A 14,483-nucleotide genomic window follows, 5' to 3' on the forward strand; every position below is an offset into this window, starting at 1 on the left:
AGAAATAAACAAAAGCTTACGGCACCTGAGGTTCCTAGTTGGTCTCCCATACAAGTACTAACCAGGCACGAGTCTGGATGGCTTTTGAGATCTGACGAGATCAGGCATTTTCAGACTGGTATGGCCATAGGCAATATTAATCAAATGCAATTTCACTGATGTTGGTAGAATATCAAACACTGGTTGCGACAAAAGACAAGACGCTTCTGGATAGGGAAAAAAGTGATCTGATTATGACATCATAATGCAAAAAAGAAATAAACAAAAACTTATGGCACCTGAGGTTCCTAGTTGGTCTCCCATACAAGTACTAACCAGACCCGAGTCTGGATGGCTTCTGAGATCTGATGAGATGGGCATTTTCAGACTGGTATGGCCATAGGCAAAATTAATCTTATGCAATTTCACTGATGTTGGTAGAATATCAAACACTGGTTGCGACAAAAGACAAGACGCTTCTGGATCAAAAGACAAGACGCTTCTGGATCATAATGCAAAAAAGAAATAAACAAAAGCTTATGGCACCTGAGGTTCCTAGTTGGTCTCCAATACAAGTACTAACCAGGCCTGAGTCTAGATGGCTTCTGAGATCGGACGAGATCAGGCATTTCCAGACTGGTATGGCCATAGGCAAAATTAATCGAATGCAATTTCACTGATGTTGGTAGAATATCAAAAACTGGTTGCGACAAAAGACAAGACGCTTCTGGATAGGGAAAAAAGTGATCTGATTATGACATCATAATGCAAAAAAGAAATAAACAAAAGCTTATGGCACCTGAGGTTCCTAGTTGGTCTCCCATACAAGTACTAACCAGACCCAAGTCTGGATGGCTTCTGAGATTTGATGAGATGGGCATTTTCAGACTGGTATGGCCATAGGCAAAATTAATCATATGCAATTTCACTGATGTTGGTAGAATATCAAACACTGGTTGCGACAAAAGACAAGACGCTTCTGGATAGGGAAAAAAGTGATCTGATTATGACATCATAATGCAAAAAAGAAATAAACAAAAGCTTATGGCACCTGAGATTCCTAGTTGGTCTTCCATACAAGTACTAACCAAACCCGAGTCTGGATGGCTTCTGAGATCTGACGAGATCAAGCATTTTCAGACTGGTATGGCCATAGGCAAAATTAATCAAATGCAATTTCACTGATGTTGGTAGAATATCAAACACTGGTTGCGACAAAAGACAAGACGCTTCTGGATAGAGAAAAAAGTGATCTGATTATGACATCATAATGCAAAAAAGAAATAAAAAAAAGCTTATCGCACCTGAGGTTCCTAGTTGGTCTCCCATTCAAGTACTAACCAGGACCGAGTCGGGATGGCTTCTGAGATCTGACGAGATCAGGCATTTTCAGACTGGTATGGCCATAGGCAAAATTAATCGAATGCAATTTCACTGATGTTGGTAGAATATCAAAAACTGGTTGCGACAAAAGACAAAGACGCTTCTGGATAGGGAAAAAAGTGATCTGATTATGACATCATAATGCAAAAAAGAAATAAACAAAAGCTTATGGCACCTGAGGTTCCTAGTTTGTCTCCCATACAAGTACTAACCAGGCCTGAGTATGGATGGCTTCTGAGATCTGACAAAATCAGGCATTTTCAGACTGGTATGGCCATAGACAAAATTAATCAAATGCAATTTCACTGATGTTGGTAGAATATCAAACACTGGTTGCGACAAAAGACAAGACGCTTCTGGATAGGGAAAAAAGTGATCTGATTATGACATCATAATGCAAAAAAGAAATAAACAAAAGCTTACGGCACCTGAGGTTCCTAGTTGGTCTCCCATACAAGTACTAACCAGGCCCAAGTCTGGATAGCTTCTGAGATCTGGCATTTTCAGACTGGTATGGCCATAGGCTAAATTAAACGAATGCAATTTCACTGATGTTGGTAGAATATCAAACACTGGTTGCGACATAAGACAAGACGCTTCTGAATAGGGAAAAAAGTGATCTGATTATGACATCATAATGCAAAAAATAAATAAACAAAAGCTTATGGCACCTAAGGTTCCTAGTTGGTCTCCCATACAAGTACTAACCAGACCCGAGTCTGGATGGCTTCTGAGATCTGACGAGATGGGCATTTTCAGACTGGTATGGCCATAGGCAAAACTAATCGAATGCAATTTCACTGATGTTGGTAGAATATCAAACACTGGCTGCGACAAAAGACAAGACGCTTCTGGATAGGGAAAAAAGTGATCTGGTTATGACATCATAATGCAAAAAAGAAATAAACAAAAGCTTACGGCACCTGAGGTTCCTAGTTGGCCTCCCATACAAGTACTAACCAGGCCCGAGTCTGGATGGCTTCTGAGATCTGACATTTTCAGACTGGTATGGCCATAGGCAAAATTAATTGAATGCAATTTCACTGATGTTGGTAGAATATCAAACACTGGTTGCGACAAAAGACAAGACGCTTCTGGATAGGGAAAAAAGTGATCTGATTATGACATCATAATGCAAAAAAGAAATAAACAAAAGCTTATGGCACCTAAGGTTCCTAGTTGGTCTCCCATACAAGTACTAACCAGACCCGAGTCTGGATGGCTTCTGAGATCTGACGAGATAGGCATTTTCAGACTGGTATGGCCATAGGCAAAACTACTCTAATGCAATTTCACTGATGTTGGTAGAATATCAAACACTGGTTGCGACAAAAGACAAGACGCTTCTGCATAGGGAAAAAAGTGATCTGATTATGACATCATAATGCAAAAAAGAAATAAACAAAAGCTTACGGCACCTGTGGTTCCTAGTTGGTCTCCCATACAAGTACTAACCAGGCCTGAGTCTGGGTGGCTTCTGAGATCTGGCATTTTCAGACTGGTATGGCCATAGGCAAAATTAATCGAATGCAATTTCCCTGTTGTTGGTAGAATTTCAAACACTGGTTGCGACAAAAGACAAGACGCTTCTGGATAGGGAAAAAAGTGATCTGATTATGACATCATAATGCAAAAAAGAAATAAACAAAAGCTTATGGCACCTAAGGTTCCTAGTTGGTCTCCCATACAAGTACTAACCAGACCCGAGTCTGGATGGCTTCTGAGATCTGACGAGATGGGCATTTTCAGACTGGTATGGCCATAGGCAAAACTAATCGAATGCAATTTCACTGATGTTGGTAGAATATCAAACACTGGTTGCGACAAAAGACAAGACGCTTCTGCATAGGGAAAAAAGTGATCTGATTATGACATCATAATGCAAAAAAGAAATAAACAAAAGCTTACGGCACCTGTGGTTCCTAGTTGGTCTCCCATACAAGTACTAACCAGGCCTGAGTCTGGGTGGCTTCTGAGATCTGGCATTTTCAGACTGGTATGGCCATAGGCAAAATTAATCAAATGCAATTTCACTGTTGTTGGTAGAATTTCAAACACTGGTTGCGACAAAAGACAAGACGCTTCTGGATAGGGAAAAAAGTGATCTGATTATGACATCATAATGCAAAAAAGAAATAAACAAAAGCTTACGGCACCTGAGGTTCCTAGTTGGTCTCCCATATAAGTACTAACCAGGCCCGAGTCTGGATTGCTTCTGAGATTTGACGAGATGAGGCATTTTCAGACTGGTATGGCCATAGGCAAAATTAATTGAATGCAATTTCACTGATGTTGGTAGAATATCAAACACTGGTTGGGACAAAAGACAAGACGCTTCTGGATAGGGAAAAAAGTGATCTGATTATGACATCATAATGCAAAAAATAAATAAACAAAAGCTTATGGCACCTGAGGTTCCTAGTTGTTCTCCCATACAAGTACTAACCAGGCCCGAGTTTGGATGGCTTCTGAGATGTGACGAGATCAGGCATTTTCAGGCTGGTATGGCCATAGGCAAAATTAATCGAATGCAATTTCACTGATGTTGGTAGAATATCAAACATTGGTTGCGACAAAAGACAAGACGCTTCTGGATAGGGAAAAAAGTGATCTGATTATGACATCATAATGCAAAAAAGAAATAAACAAAAGCTTATGGCACCTGAGGTTCCTAGGTGGTCTCCCATACAAGTACTAACCAGGCCCGAGTCTAGATGGCTTCTTAGATCTGACGAGATCAGGCATTTTCAGACTGGTATGGCCATAGGTAAAATTAAACGAATGCAATTTCACTGATGTTGGTAGAATATCAAAAACTGGTTGCGACAAAAGACAAAGACGCTTCTGGATAGGGAAAAAAGTGATCTGATTATGACATCATAATGCAAAAAAGAAATAAACAAAAGCTTATGGCACCTGAGGTTCCTAGTTTGTCTCCCATACAAGTACTAACCAGGCCTGAGTATGGATGGCTTCTGAGATCTGACAAAATCAGGCATTTTCAGACTGGTATGGCCATAGACAAAATTAATCAAATGCAATTTCACTGATGTTGGTAGAATATCAAACACTGGTTGCGACAAAAGACAAGACGCTTCTGGATAGGGAAAAAAGTGATCTGATTATGACATCATAATGCAAAAAATAAATAAACAAAATCTTACGGCACCTGAGGTTCCTAGATGGTCTCCCATACAAGTACTAACCAGGCCCGAGTCTGGATGGCTTCTGAGATCTGATATTTTCAGACTGGTATGGCCATAGGCAAATTTAATCGAATGCAATTTCACTGATGTTGGTAGAATATCAAACACTGGTTGCGACAAAAGACAAGACTCTTCTGGATAGGGAAAAAAGTGATCTGTTTATGACATCATAATGCAAAAAAGAAATAAACAAAAGCTTACGGCACCTGAGGTTCCTAGTTGGTCTCCCATACAAGTACTAACCAGGCCCAAGTCTGGATAGCTTCTGAGATCTGACGAGATCAGGCATTTTCAGACTGGTATGGCCATAGGTTAAATTAAACGAATGCAATTTCACTGATGTTGGTAGAATATCAAACACTGGTTGCGACATAAGACAAGACGCTTCTGAATAGGGAAAAAAGTGATCTGATTATGACATCATAATGCAAAAAAGAAATAAACAAAAGCTTATGGCACCTGAGGTTCCTAGTTGGTCTCCCATACAAGTACTAACCAGACCCGAGTCTGGATGGCTTCTGAGATCTGACGAGATGGGCATTTTCAGACTGGTATGGCCATAGGCAAAACTAATCGAATGCAATTTCACTGATGTTGGTAGAATATCAAACACTGGCTGCGACAAAAGACAAGACGCTTCTGGATAGGGAAAAAAGTGATCTGGTTATGACATCATAATGCAAAAAAGAAATAAACAAAAGCTTACGGCACCTGAGGTTCCTAGTTGGCCTCCCATACAAGTACTAACCAGGCCCGAGTCTGGATGGCTTCTGAGATCTGACATTTTCAGACTGGTATGGCCATAGGCAAAATTAATTGAATGCAATTTCACTGATGTTGGTAGAATATCAAACACTGGTTGCGACAAAAGACAAGACGCTTCTGGATAGGGAAAAAAATGATCTGATTATGACATCATAATGCAAAAAAGAAATAAACAAAAGCTTATGGCACCTAAGGTTCCTAGTTGGTCTCCCATACAAGTACTAACCAGACCCGAGTCTGGATGGCTTCTGAGATCTGACGAGATAGGCATTTTCAGACTGGTATGGCCATAGGCAAAACTACTCGAATGCAATTTCACTGATGTTGGTAGAATATCAAACACTGGTTGCGACAAAAGACAAGACGCTTCTGCATAGGGAAAAAAGTGATCTGATTATGACATCATAATGCAAAAAAGAAATAAACAAAAGCTTACGGCACCTGTGGTTCCTAGTTGGTCTCCCATACAAGTACTAACCAGGCCTGAGTCTGGGTGGCTTCTGAGATCTGGCATTTTCAGACTGGTATGGCCATAGGCAAAATTAATCGAATGCAATTTCCCTGTTGTTGGTAGAATTTCAAACACTGGTTGCGACAAAAGACAAGACGCTTCTGGATAGGGAAAAAAGTGATCTGATTATGACATCATAATGCAAAAAAGAAATAAACAAAAGCTTATGGCACCTAAGGTTCCTAGTTGGTCTCCCATACAAGTACTAACCAGACCCGAGTCTGGATGGCTTCTGAGATCTGACGAGATGGGCATTTTCAGACTGGTATGGCCATAGGCAAAACTAATCGAATGCAATTTCACTGATGTTGGTAGAATATCAAACACTGGTTGCGACAAAAGACAAGACGCTTCTGCATAGGGAAAAAAGTGATCTGATTATGACATCATAATGCAAAAAAGAAATAAACAAAAGCTTACGGCACCTGTGGTTCCTAGTTGGTCTCCCATACAAGTACTAACCAGGCCTGAGTCTGGGTGGCTTCTGAGATCTGGCATTTTCAGACTGGTATGGCCATAGGCAAAATTAATCAAATGCAATTTCACTGTTGTTGGTAGAATTTCAAACACTGGTTGCGACAAAAGACAAGACGCTTCTGGATAGGGAAAAAAGTGATCTGATTATGACATCATAATGCAAAAAAGAAATAAACAAAAGCTTACGGCACCTGAGGTTCCTAGTTGGTCTCCCATATAAGTACTAACCAGGCCCGAGTCTGGATTGCTTCTGAGATTTGACGAGATCAGGCATTTTCAGACTGGTATGGCCATAGGCAAAATTAATTGAATGCAATTTCACTGATGTTGGTAGAATATCAAACACTGGTTGGGACAAAAGACAAGACGCTTCTGGATAGGGAAAAAAGTGATCTGATTATGACATCATAATGCAAAAAATAAATAAACAAAAGCTTATGGCACCTGAGGTTCCTAGTTGTTCTCCCATACAAGTACTAACCAGGCCCGAGTTTGGATGGCTTCTGAGATGTGACGAGATCAGGCATTTTCAGACTGGTATGGCCATAGGCAAAATTAATCGAATGCAATTTCACTGATGTTGGTAGAATATCAAACATTGGTTGCGACAAAAGACAAGACGCTTCTGGATAGGGAAAAAAGTGATCTGATTATGACATCATAATGCAAAAAAGAAATAAACAAAAGCTTATGGCACCTGAGGTTCCTAGGTGGTCTCCCATACAAGTACTAACCAGGCCCGAGTCTAGATGGCTTCTTAGATCTGACGAGATCTGACGAGATCAGGCATTTTCAGACTGGTATGGCCATAGGCAAAATTAAACGAATGCAATTTCACTGATGTTGGTAGAATATCAAAAACTGGTTGCGACAAAAGACAAAGACGCTTCTGGATAGGGAAAAAAGTGATCTGATTATGACATCATAATGCAAAAAATAAATAAACAAAAGCTTATGGCACCTGAGGTTCCTAGTTTGTCTCCCATACAAGTACTAACCAGGCCTGAGTATGGATGGCTTCTGAGATCTGACAAAATCAGGCATTTTCAGACTGGTATGGCCATAGACAAAATTAATCAAATGCAATTTCACTGATGTTGGTAGAATATCAAACACTGGTTGCGACAAAAGACAAGACGCTTCTGGATAGGGAAAAAAGTGATCTGATTATGACATAATGCAAAAAATAAATAAACAAAATCTTACGGCACCTGAGGTTCCTAGATGGTCTCCCATACAAGTACTAACCAGGCCCGAGTCTGGATGGCTTCTGAGATCTGATGAGATCAGGCATTTTCAGACTGGTATGGCCATAGGCAAATTTAATCGAATGCAATTTCACTGATGTTGGTAGAATATCAAACACTGGCTGCGACAAAAGACAAAGACGCTTCTGGATAGGGAAAAAAGTGATCTGATTATGACATCATAATGCAAAAAAGAAATAAACAAAAGCTTATGGCACCTGAGGTTCCTAGTTGGTCTCCCATACAAGTACTAACCAGACCCGAGTCTGGATGGCTTCTGAGATCTGACGAGATGGGCATTTTCAGACTGGTATGGCCATAGGCAAAACTAATCGAATGCAATTTCACTGATGTTGGTAGAATATCAAACACTGGCTGCGACAAAAGACAAGACGCTTCTGGATAGGGAAAAAAGTGATCTGGTTATGACATCATAATGCAAAAAAGAAATAAACAAAAGCTTACGGCACCTGAGGTTCCTAGTTGGCCTCCCATACAAGTACTAACCAGGCCCGAGTCTGGATGGCTTCTGAGATCTGACATTTTCAGACTGGTATGGCCATAGGCAAAATTAATTGAATGCAATTTCACTGATGTTGGTAGAATATCAAACACTGGTTGCGACAAAAGACAAGACGCTTCTGGATAGGGAAAAAAGTGATCTGATTATGACATCATAATGCAAAAAAGAAATAAACAAAAGCTTATGACACCTAAGGTTCCTAGTTGGTCTCCCATACAAGTACTAACCAGACCCGAGTCTGGATGGCTTCTGAGATCTGACGAGATAGGCATTTTCAGACTGGTATGGCCATAGGCAAAACTACTCGAATGCAATTTCACTGATGTTGGTAGAATATCAAACACTGGTTGCGACAAAAGACAAGACGCTTCTGCATAGGGAAAAAAGTGATCTGATTATGACATCATAATGCAAAAAAGAAATAAACAAAAGCTTACGGCACCTGTGGTTCCTAGTTGGTCTCCCATACAAGTACTAACCAGGCCTGAGTCTGGGTGGCTTCTGAGATCTGGCATTTTCAGACTGGTATGGCCATAGGCAAAATTAATCAAATGCAATTTCACTGTTGTTGGTAGAATTTCAAACACTGGTTGCGACAAAAGACAAGACGCTTCTGGATAGGGAAAAAAGTGATCTGATTATGACATCATAATGCAAAAAAGAAATAAACAAAAGCTTACGGCACCTGAGGTTCCTAGTTGGTCTCCCATATAAGTACTAACCAGGCCCGAGTCTGGATTGCTTCTGAGATTTGACGAGATCAGGCATTTTCAGACTGGTATGGCCATAGGCAAAATTAATTGAATGCAATTTCACTGATGTTGGTAGAATATCAAACACTGGTTGCGACAAAAGACAAGACGCTTCTGGATAGGGAAAAAAGTGATCTGATTATGACATCATAATGCAAAAAAGAAATAAACAAAAGCTTACGGCACCTGAGGTTCCAAGGTGGTCTCCCATACAAGTACTAACAAGGCCCAAATCTGGATGGCTTCTGAGATCTGACGAGATAAGGCATTTTCAGACTGGTATGGCCATAGGCAAAATTAATCGAATGCAATTTCACTGATGTTGGTAGAATATCAAACACTGGTTGCAACAAAAGACAAGACGCTTCTGGATAGAGAAAAAAGTGATCTGATTATGACATCATAATGCAAAAAAGAAATAAACAAAAGCTTATGACACCTGCGGTACCTAGTTGTGCTCCCATACAAGTACTAACCAGGTCCGAGTCTGGATGGCTTCTGAAATCTGACGAGATCAGGCATTTTCAGACTGGTATGGCCATAGGCAAATTTAATCAAATGCAATTTCACTGATGTTGGTAGAAAATCAAACACTGGTTGCGACAAAAGACAAGACTCTTCTGGATAGGGAAAAAAGTGATCTGTTTATGACATCATAATGCAAAAAAGAAATAAACAAAAGCTTACGGCACCTGAGGTTCCTAGTTGGCCTCCCATACAAGTACTAACCAGGCCAGGGTCTGGATGGCTTCTGAGATCTGACATTTTCAGACTGGTATGGCCATAGGCAAAATTAATTGAATGCAATTTCACTGATGTTGGTAGAATATCAAACACTGGTTGCGACAAAAGACAAGACGCTTCTGGATAGGGAAAAAAGTGATCTGATTATGACATCATAATGCAAAAAAGAAATAAACAAAAGCTTATGGCACCTAAGGTTCCTAGTTGGTCTCCCATACAAGTACTAACCAGACCCGAGTCTGGATGGCTTCTGAGATCTGATGAGATAGGCATTTTCAGACTGGTATGGCCATAGGCAAAACTAATCGAATGCAATTTCACTGATGTTGGTAGAATATCAAACACTGGTTGCGACAAAAGACAAGACGCTTCTGCATAGGGAAAAAAGTGATCTGATTATGACATCATAATGCAAAAAAGAAATAAACAAAAGCTTACGGCACCTGTGGTTCCTAGTTGGTCTCCCATACAAGTACTAACCAGGCCTGAGTCTGGGTGGCTTCTGAGATCTGGCATTTTCAGACTGGTATGGCCATAGGCAAAATTAATCGAATGCAATTTCCCTGTTGTTGGTAGAATTTCAAACACTGGTTGCGACAAAAGACAAGACGCTTCTGGATAGGGAAAAAAGTGATCTGATTATGACATCATAATGCAAAAAAGAAATAAACAAAAGCTTATGGCACCTAAGGTTCCTAGTTGGTCTCCCATACAAGTACTAACCAGACCCGAGTCTGGATGGCTTCTGAGATCTGACGAGATGGGCATTTTCAGACTGGTATGGCCATAGGCAAAACTAATCGAATGCAATTTCACTGATGTTGGTAGAAAATCAAACACTGGTTGCGACAAAAGACAAGACTCTTCTGGATAGGGAAAAAAGTGATCTGTTTATGACATCATAATGCAAAAAAGAAATAAACAAAAGCTTACAGCACCTGAGGTTCCTAGTTGGTCTCCCATACAAGTACTAACCAGGCCCGAGTCTGGATAGCTTCTGAGATCTGACAAGATCAGGCATTTTCAGACTGGTATGGCCATAGGCTAAATTAAATGAATGCAATTTCACTGATGTTGGTAGAATATCAAACACTGGTTGCGACAAAAGACAAGACTCTTCTGGATAGGGAAAAAAGTGATCTGATTATGACATCATAATGCAAAAAAGAAATAAACAAAAGCTTATGGCACCTGAGGTTCCTAGTTGGTCTCCCATACAAGTACTAACCAGGCCCGAATTTAGATGGCTTCTTAGATCTGACAAGATCAGGCATTTTCAGACTGGTATGGCCATAGACAAAATTAAACGAATGCAATTTCACTGATGTTGGTAGAATATCAAACACTGGTTGCGACAAAAGACAAAGACGCTTCTGGATAGGGAAAAAAGTGATCTGATTATGACATCATAATGCAAAAAAGAAATAAACAAAAGCTTATGGCACCTGAGGACCCTAGTTGGTCTCCGATACGAGTACTAACCATGCCCGAGTCTGGATGGCTTCTGAGATCTGACGAGATCAGGCATTTTCAGACTGGTATGGCCATAGGCAAAATTAATCGAATGCAATTTCACTGATGTATGGAGAATATCAAACACTGGTTGCGACAAAAGACAAGACGCTTCTGGATAGGGAAAAAAGTGATCTGATTATGACATCATAATGCAAAAAAGAAATAAACAAAAGCTTATAGCACCTCAGGTTCCTAGTTGGTCTCCCATACAAGTACTAACCAGGCCCGAGTCTGGATGGCTTCTGAGATCTGACGAGATGGGCATTTTCAGACTGGTATGGCCATAGGCAAAACTAATCGAATGCAATTTCACTGATGTTGGTAGAATATCAAACACTGGTTGCGACAAAAGACAAGACGCTTCTGCATAGGGAAAAAAAGTGATCTGATTATGACATCATAATGCAAAAAAGAAATAAACAAAAGCTTACGGCACCTGTGGATCCTAGTTGGTCTCCCATACAAGTACTAACCAGGCCTGAGTCTGGGTGGCTTCTGAGATCTGGCATTTTCAGACTGGTATGGCCATAGGCAAAATTAATCGAATGCAATTTCACTGTTGTTGGTAGAATTTCAAACACTGGTTGCGACAAAAGACAAGACGCTTCTGGATAGGGAAAAAAGTGATCTGATTATGACATCATAATGCAAAAAAGAAATAAACAAAAGCTTACGGCACCTGAGGTTCCTAGTTGGTCTCCCATATAAGTACTAACCAGGCCCGAGTCTGGATTGCTTTTGAGATTTGACGAGATCAGGCATTTTCAGACTGGTATGGCCATAGGCAAAATTAATTGAATGCAATTTCACTGATGTTGGTAGAATATCAAACACTGGTTGGGACAAAAGACAAGACGCTTCTGGATAGGGAAAACAGTGATCTGATTATGACATCATAATGCAAAAAAGAAATAAACAAAAGCTTATGGAACCTGAGGTTCCTAATTGGTCTCCCATACATGTACTAACCAGGCCCGAGTCTGGATGGCATGAGATCAGGCATTTTCAGACTGGTATGGCCATAGGCAAAATTAATCGAATGCAATTTCACTGATGTTGGTAGAATATAAAACACTGGTTGTGAAAAAAGACAAGACGCTTCTGGATAGGGAAAAAAGTGATCTGATTATGACATCATAATGCAAAAAAGAAATAAACAAAAGCTTATGGCACCTGAGGTTCCTAGGTGGTCTCCCATACAAGTACTAACCAGGCCCGAGTCTAGATGGCTTCTTAGATCTGACGAGATCTGACGAGATCAGGCATTTTCAGACTGGTATGGCCATAGGCAAAATTAATTGAATGCAATTTCACTGATGTTGGTAGAATATCAAACACTGGTTGGGACAAAAGACAAGACGCTTCTGGATAGGGAAAAAAGTGATCTGATTATGACATCATAATGCAAAAAATAAATAAACAAAAGCTTATGGCACCTGAGGTTCATAGTTGGTCTCCCATACAAGTACTAACCAGACCCGAGTTTGGATGGCTTCTGAGATCTGACGAGATCAGGCATTTTCAGACTGGTATGGCCATAGGCAAAATTAATCGAATGCAATTTCACTGATGTTGGTAGAATATCAAACACTGGTTGCGACAAAAGACAAGACGCTTCTGGATAGGGAAAAAAGTGATCTGATTATGAGAAAAGGTCGAGAAATGAAACACATGGAGGGGCTGGGGTTTGGGGGGGTGAAAGAGACAAGAGAGAGACACAGGGTTTTATAGTAAATGAGGGGAGAGACAGAGGGTTTTATATTGAATGGGGGGAGAGACAGGGTTTTTATAGTAAATGGGAGGAGAGACACAGGGTTTTTATAGTAAATGGGAGAGACACAGGGTTTTTATAGTAAATGGGAGAGACACAGGGTTTTTATAGTAAATGGGAGAGACACAGGGTTTTTATAGTAAATGGGAGAGACACAGGGTTTTTATAGTAAATGGGAGAGACACAGGGTTTTTATGGTAAATGAGGGGAGAGACAGAGGGTTTTAATAGTAAATGAGGGGAGAGACACAGGGTTTTATAGTAAATGGGAGGAGAGACACAGGGTTTTTATAGTAAATGGGAGGAGAGACACAGGGTTTTTATAGTAAATGGGAGGAGAGACACAGGGTTTTTATAGTAAATGGGAGGAGAGACACAGGGTTTTTATAGTAAATGGGAGGAGAGACACAGGGTTTTTATAGTAAATGGGAGGAGAGACACATGGTTTTTATAGTAAATGGGAGGAGAGACACAGGGTTTTTATAGTAAATGGGAGGAGAGACACAGGGTTTTTATAGTAAATGGGAGGAGAGACACAGGGTTTTTATAGTAAATGGGAGGCGAGACACAGGGTTTTTATAGTAAATGGGAGGAGAGACACAGGGTTTTATAGTAAATGGGAGGAGAGACACAGGGTTTTTATAGTAAATGGGAGGAGAGACACAGGGTTTTTATAGTAAATGGGAGGAGAGACACATGGTTTTTATAGTAAATGGGAGGAGAGACACAGGGTTTTTATAGTAAATGGGAGGAGAGACAGGGTTTTTATAGTAAATGGGAGGAGAGACACAGGCTTTTTATAGTAAATGAGGGGAGAGACACAGGGTTTTTATAGTAAATGAGGGGAGAGACAGGGTTTTTATAGTAAATGGGAGGAGAGACACAGGGTTTTTATAGTAAATGGGAGGAGAGACACAGGGTTTTTATAGTAAATGGGAGGAGAGACACAGGGTTTTTATAGTAAATGGGAGGAGAGACAGGGTTTTTATAGTAAATGGGAGGAGAGACACAGGGTTTTTATAGTAAATGGGAGGAGAGACACAGGGTTTTTATAGTAAATGGGAGGAGAGACACAGGGTTTTTATAGTAAATGGGAGGAGAGACAGGGTTTTTATAGTAAATGGGAGGAGAGACACAGGGTTTTTATAGTAAATGGGAGGAGAGACACAGGGTTTTTATAGTAAATGGGAGGAGAGACACAGGGTTTTTATAGTAAATGGGAGGAGAGACACAGGGTTTTTATAGTAAATGGGAGGAGAGACACAGGGTTTTTATAGTAAATGGGAGGAGAGACAGGGTTTTTATAGTAAATGGGAGGAGAGACACAGGGTTTTTATAGTAAATGGGAGGAGAGACACAGGGTTTTTATAGTAAATGGGAGGAGAGACACATGGTTTTTATAGTAAATGGGAGGAGAGACACAGGGTTTTTTTAGTAAATGGGAGGAGAGACACAGGGTTTTTATAGTAAATGGGAGGAGAGACACAGGGTTTTTATAGTAAATGGGAGGAGAGACACAGGGTTTTTATAGTAAATGGGAGGAGAGACACAGGGTTTTATAGTAAATGGGAGGAGAGACACAGGGTTTTTATAGTAAATGGGAGGAGAGAC

The 14,483-nt window shown here is 40.3% G+C and overlaps 17 pseudogenes; all 17 read right to left on the bottom strand.

The window, feature by feature from the left end:
• Positions 1-13: 13 nt before the first annotated feature.
• Positions 14-132, bottom strand: LOC134579855 (5S ribosomal RNA; annotated as a pseudogene).
• Positions 133-513: 381 nt separating this feature from the next.
• LOC134580093 (5S ribosomal RNA) lies at positions 514-632 on the bottom strand (annotated as a pseudogene).
• Positions 633-1,018: 386 nt separating this feature from the next.
• On the bottom strand, positions 1,019-1,137 carry LOC134579945 (5S ribosomal RNA; annotated as a pseudogene).
• A 134-nt stretch (positions 1,138-1,271) lies between these two features.
• Positions 1,272-1,390, bottom strand: LOC134580005 (5S ribosomal RNA; annotated as a pseudogene).
• A 388-nt stretch (positions 1,391-1,778) lies between these two features.
• LOC134579605 (5S ribosomal RNA) lies at positions 1,779-1,887 on the bottom strand (annotated as a pseudogene).
• A 1,619-nt stretch (positions 1,888-3,506) lies between these two features.
• Positions 3,507-3,625, bottom strand: LOC134580122 (5S ribosomal RNA; annotated as a pseudogene).
• A 387-nt stretch (positions 3,626-4,012) lies between these two features.
• On the bottom strand, positions 4,013-4,131 carry LOC134579907 (5S ribosomal RNA; annotated as a pseudogene).
• A 631-nt stretch (positions 4,132-4,762) lies between these two features.
• On the bottom strand, positions 4,763-4,881 carry LOC134580027 (5S ribosomal RNA; annotated as a pseudogene).
• A 1,619-nt stretch (positions 4,882-6,500) lies between these two features.
• LOC134579736 (5S ribosomal RNA) lies at positions 6,501-6,619 on the bottom strand (annotated as a pseudogene).
• Positions 6,620-7,006: 387 nt separating this feature from the next.
• On the bottom strand, positions 7,007-7,135 carry LOC134580140 (5S ribosomal RNA; annotated as a pseudogene).
• Positions 7,136-7,520: 385 nt separating this feature from the next.
• LOC134579849 (5S ribosomal RNA) lies at positions 7,521-7,639 on the bottom strand (annotated as a pseudogene).
• Positions 7,640-8,764: 1,125 nt separating this feature from the next.
• On the bottom strand, positions 8,765-8,883 carry LOC134579737 (5S ribosomal RNA; annotated as a pseudogene).
• Positions 8,884-9,017: 134 nt separating this feature from the next.
• LOC134580025 (5S ribosomal RNA) lies at positions 9,018-9,136 on the bottom strand (annotated as a pseudogene).
• A 1,377-nt stretch (positions 9,137-10,513) lies between these two features.
• Positions 10,514-10,632, bottom strand: LOC134579985 (5S ribosomal RNA; annotated as a pseudogene).
• A 1,137-nt stretch (positions 10,633-11,769) lies between these two features.
• LOC134579893 (5S ribosomal RNA) lies at positions 11,770-11,888 on the bottom strand (annotated as a pseudogene).
• A 375-nt stretch (positions 11,889-12,263) lies between these two features.
• Positions 12,264-12,392, bottom strand: LOC134580141 (5S ribosomal RNA; annotated as a pseudogene).
• Positions 12,393-12,526: 134 nt separating this feature from the next.
• Positions 12,527-12,645, bottom strand: LOC134579896 (5S ribosomal RNA; annotated as a pseudogene).
• Positions 12,646-14,483: the final 1,838 nt, after the last annotated feature.

This window comes from Pelobates fuscus, chromosome 12, assembly GCF_036172605.1.
Source record: "Pelobates fuscus isolate aPelFus1 chromosome 12, aPelFus1.pri, whole genome shotgun sequence".
Lineage (NCBI taxonomy): Eukaryota > Metazoa > Chordata > Amphibia > Anura > Pelobatidae > Pelobates > Pelobates fuscus.